General features: G+C 50.7%; 1 long non-coding RNA gene across 1 annotated transcript; it reads right to left on the bottom strand.

Moving 5' to 3' along the window:
- Positions 1-471: 471 nt before the first annotated feature.
- On the bottom strand, positions 472-2,492 carry LOC123097616 (uncharacterized). The gene is made up of 2 exons (XR_006447384.1): positions 1,533-2,492; positions 472-1,450 (listed from the first exon to the last, which is right to left on the bottom strand). It is a non-coding gene; the product is annotated as an uncharacterized lncRNA (long non-coding RNA).
- Positions 2,493-5,069: the final 2,577 nt, after the last annotated feature.

The following is a 5,069-nucleotide window of genomic DNA, read 5'->3' as shown; positions in this document are numbered from 1 at the left end:
TTCTTTACGGTTTATGAGCAGTTTTGATTTTAACGAAATGCGGACACTCTGTTTTTCGCGACACCAAAGTCGACGAGTGAACCGCATCGAACAGAAAACCGCACTGATTCATACTGAAAAACGCACTGCATCGGACGTGCAAGCGACTTGCATAACTGTTTGTCGGACGTAAATTTTCCAAGACGAGGAAGTTGACCTTGCTTCACGTCAGGGCATAAGTGAACCGCAACACTACCGAAAGTGAACCTCGACACTACGAAAAGTAAACCGCATGAGATTTTATTGCTTTTTTCATACTTATTATTTTTCATGCGCATAGACTGGGCAAGTGGACCGCATGGACTGGCCGAGTGAACTACATCTAATAAGAAACGAGCTTCTTTTCAGGTATTTACTAAGTGAAACTACTTAATTGTTTTGTTCGTTTCTTAAAAAAATAATCATCAGGACTACATGGTCAATGTTAGTGAGTTGCATGAACGGGACGAGTGCACTGCATTTAAAATTACAATTTTGCATCAAAAGAATGTTATCTCACACCAACATTCTTTGATTTTTTTAACAAACAAATGAACAGCAGAATACAAAAGCCACGACAGAGCTAACCAGCGCACATTTTGTTTTGCGCCTTTGTCTATGGATGCCGATGATGCTCATAGACACACATACATCCATTCGTTGTTTTACAGACACACACATATACGAGCAGAATTGTTTTACAGCCACACACATATACCGGCAGAATTGCTTTTGAGGGCCAGCAGAACACACATACACGGATGCTCGCCCGACTGCACATGCACGGACACTCGCCAGATTGCACGCGCACGAGCTCTGAACCGCATGTCAAGCATCTCTGAGTTGCATGGCATGGTCGACGGATTGCAGGGGAAGAGACGACACTTGCCGGACTGCACACGCACGAGCTCCGAACCGCATGGCGAGCGTCTCCGAGCTGCACGGCAATGGTCGACCGACCAGATAGGAAGAGATGGTGCTTGCCGGACTTCACAAGCACGAGCCCTGAACCGAATGGCGAGCATCTCCGAGTTGCACAACCACAACACCCGCATGCACAGGATCTTGGTGCAGCAGCAGCCAGGAAGAGGTCAAGGGGGTGAGGGATTCATACCACACAACATAGCAGGAGGATCCCGCGGGAGGTGGCATGGCTGGCGGTGAGGATCCCGCATGGATCCGTCGGAAGTACATGTGCCAATCTTGCAAACACCGGTTGCCAAAACTGCACATTGGCGGGCCACGAGCTGCACCCGCTGGAGATGTGGGCTGCGGCATACTCTGGCCGTGTGGACCACACCATGGATGACAGCGCAACAGGTCGAGGACTTGCAGCGGTGGAGGAACCAATAGTGGGCTGCACGCTCGACCTGCACAGACCACAAGCCACTCGCGGGAGAGCTGCAAATCCTCGGTGAGAGTCTGAACTGCACTGCATCGTAAACAAATCGTCATTGTTTTATGAAAATAGTAGAAAATGCTTCTGAGCAGCACCAAACTAAAAAGCACCAAACCTGGACGAGATTCGCACGGCGAACTGCGCGGCAACGCCGTCCATACTACATGAAGTCGGTGGGCTGGTACCTCACCAGAATATGATGAAGGGGGGTCGCTGAAGAGCTGGAACCTCATGCGGCCTTGTTGCCACACTACATCACACACGCCTGAGGGAGGCCGTGAGCGACCTCGAGCTCACCGTGCACCGCCACCTGTGCGTCATCCCCATCACTGCACCATTGCTTGAGAGGATGCCAGCCCTCGCGCTGGGTAGACCACGAGCTCACCTCCAAGCCTTTGCTGGCGATGTACCTCCTCAAGTGGGAGAGAGAGCTGCAGGTGCCCCTGCGATGGACTGCGGTCACGGGTGAAATCTGGGTAGGGCAGAGGAAGAGCAGGGCTGCAGATGGATCTCGGCGGGACGGGGATCGCCGGTTCCCGGTAGATCAGCGGGGGTTGGAGGGTTGGCGAGGGGCAGTGGAACGGCGACCTCCGGTGCAGACACCCACACAGACCTCCCGTGGCCGCGGTCGCCGTTGTCTACTCCGGTGGCGGGGCGCCGCGGAGGGGCCTCGGTAGGTCGCAGGGAAGATGTATCTGGCTGCGGGGGAGGAGCAGGGGAGGCCCTGCGGAGGTAGGACTGCTGGAAGTCAGGGCGCGCGACGAACCTCCTCCGCCCACTGGATCCCTCCATGGCCACCCCGGCTGGATCTCGCAGCAGCCTCCCACCTGCCGGCGGCGTGGGGATCCGGCATGGGGAGCCCTGGCGCCGCGGGGATCCGACTGGTGGTTCGGGGAGCCCTTGTGGCGTGTGGATCCGACAGGCCCACTTGCCGGTGACGGAAGGAGGTGGGAGGAGATAGCGTTGGGCGCCTGTGGATGGGGAAGAAGGTGGATTGGGTCGGGGGTGGTAGTTGACTGGGGAGAAGGTGTATGTTGTTTGGGGTGAGGTTCGGTCGGGGTGTGGACGCAGTCTGCGTTTGTTAGCAGAATAAGAGATTTTGTTACTAGAATAAGACTCTTAAGGGTAGTTGACTGGCTCAACCGTGTGCGATACAAGTGCGCTATAAAATCAACACGACCGCGCAAGCGCGAGTAAAGGGTGGAGGTACTCGCTTAACCGTGTGCGATGCAAGTGCGCCGTAAAACCATCACTTGTGCAAGCTAAAGGCGGGTAAGTTTATTTGGAAATTAGGACGAACTGTGTGCGATAGACCAACTAGCAAGAAATATAAAAACAAACTACCTGCCTTGAGCGTTGCAAAAATCGGCGGTTCCGCGCCACTTTTCCTTATTAACATACACGCATATTGTTATTGGACCGTGCGCGATCTTGGGCACTCCCCCCCCCGCATCAATTCCTTTACCCAAATTTTAGTAGTTGTCGTACTTCAACCGTCGCCCACACTCTCCAGCACCGACCTTATAATAAAATTGCAATAGCCGAGGCATTTGAACCGCCGCCCTCCCTCGTCCACCACCATCTCCATCCACCATTACTAAAATTTTCAGTAGCCGCGGCGTATCCTCAAACACCCCCCTCCACAGTCCCCCACCCTCCCCCCTCGCCCCCTCGAACCCTAGCTCGCGGCCGTCGCCAACCCCTGCCAGTCTGCCCGTTCCTCCTACCTTAGATAATAAAGTTCAGGTTAACCAGCAATTCCCATACCGTCGCCCCACTCCCCTGAGTTTTTAGATGAGGCCTCCGGTGTCCCTCCCCTCCAGATCCACATCCCGTGCTCCAGAATGTCGCAGCCTAAGCTCGACGTATCCCGGGGAGCCCGACGAGCGTTCGGACAAGAGTGGTTTATCATGGCCTCTTCGGTGGACGTTGGCGAGGTGGCTGTTGTTCGCCCTGACATGTCGATCCCGGAGCAACACGTCGTCGCAGAAGTCGACGAAGACGTTGACTACGTTGCCATGCCGAAGGCTTCATGTCAGCGGGCTAGCGTACTACTGTATCTCGAGAAAGCTGGCTACGACATCAAGCTCATCCACAGTGACGGCTTCACGCGGGCCATGTTACAGGTTAAGTGGTCCATCCCCAACCCATCTGGTTCAACCGTCGTCGATCTCTTCGACAGCCCTGCCGCTGATCTCCTCCGCCAAGCGGTCAAGGATTTGCGAGCTTTATACGCCAACGAGCCCATTTTGTCATTTCTGAAGGACACGTTCTACGGCGGCGGCTTGGGATCCTCAATTGCCAAGTCAGATCTCATCGACCACGACCACGACCACGAGGAGGGCACCCACGAAGGTTCTTCCAAGGTGAAACAACCCATCTGTGACATCAGAGAGCGCACCATGGGTCTGTGCTCTTCCAACTGGAAGGATCCCGTCCACGAAATGTGAGGCAACATTCTATTAGCAAATCTTACCTTTTCTAGCTTGCCAACCCGTACCCTTTGTTGTAGTAGCATTTTCCGTGCAGTGCTTTAACTGTGCCGTGTTTAATTATTTCAGTTATGCAAAAATGTATTGTTCAATAGGGCTATGTGATGTTTAAGTATGAATTGTCCACTTTAGTTTCACGAATGGCTATATTTGGTTGTTTATAGTGAGTAGATGCCTTGTTTATCTGTATTTGGTTGTTAGGTTGGTTTGAGTGAGCATTTTTCCAGTTATCGAGCAGATGCCTTGTTTATATGTATTTGGTTCTTAGTTTGGTTGCAGTGAGTATTTGTCCAGTTATCAAGCAGATGCCTTGTTTATCTGTATTTGGTTGTTATGTTGCTTTTTAGCATTTGTCCAGTTATCAAGCAGATGCCTTGTTTATCTGTATCTACTTGCTAGGTTGGTTGCAATGAGCATTTGTCCAGTTTTCAAGCATATGCCATGTTTATCTGTATTTGCTTGTTAGGTTGGTTGCAATGAGACTCTGTCCAGTTTTCAATGGCTATATTTGGTTGTTATACAGGTCATTTATGCCTCGTTTATTTCAGTCATTCACAATGTGTTGTTCATTATGTGCAAGTCGGAACTGTGCCGCTCGACTACATCAATACCAGTTTGAACGGCTATATTTGGTTCCAGTTATTCCTGATGTAGTTAACACATGCCCTTTATTTTAGTTTTACACATTTATCCAGTGTGATGTTTAAGCATTACCTACATTCTATTAATTTTCAACAATACCAGTTTGAATTGCAATATTTGATGGCTGTTAAACCTGCTGTCGGTAACAGTGTCTTCCATTTTTTATCTGCTTTAATAGCATGCTGAAACCAACACATTCAAGCTATCATTTGGAGATGATGTTGTTTACCTTTGCTATATTTGTTTGATGTTAAGGTTGTTGTACTTATCATGCCTTTCCACTACTTATGCAGGACAACAACAAGAGTGACCACCATTTTCCGCCGAGGTTAGCTTCATCCCTCGGCTTGTACTCCCCCCGTCGTTCCATAATGTAGTGCATATAGATCCAGGCCTGGACACTTGTTAGCTTCTAAGATTGACTTATTTCTTGTAGGTACATATGCCCTTGGCAAGGATCCATGCATCGACCCTTTTTGCGTATGGGGCAATGAGATATTCATGAACAAGCATCAAGT

Source organism: Triticum aestivum, chromosome 4D (genome assembly GCF_018294505.1).
Source record: "Triticum aestivum cultivar Chinese Spring chromosome 4D, IWGSC CS RefSeq v2.1, whole genome shotgun sequence".
NCBI lineage: Eukaryota > Viridiplantae > Streptophyta > Magnoliopsida > Poales > Poaceae > Triticum > Triticum aestivum.
Note: the sequence above shows the minus strand (reverse complement) of the source record. Positions and strands in the feature narration are given on the sequence as shown.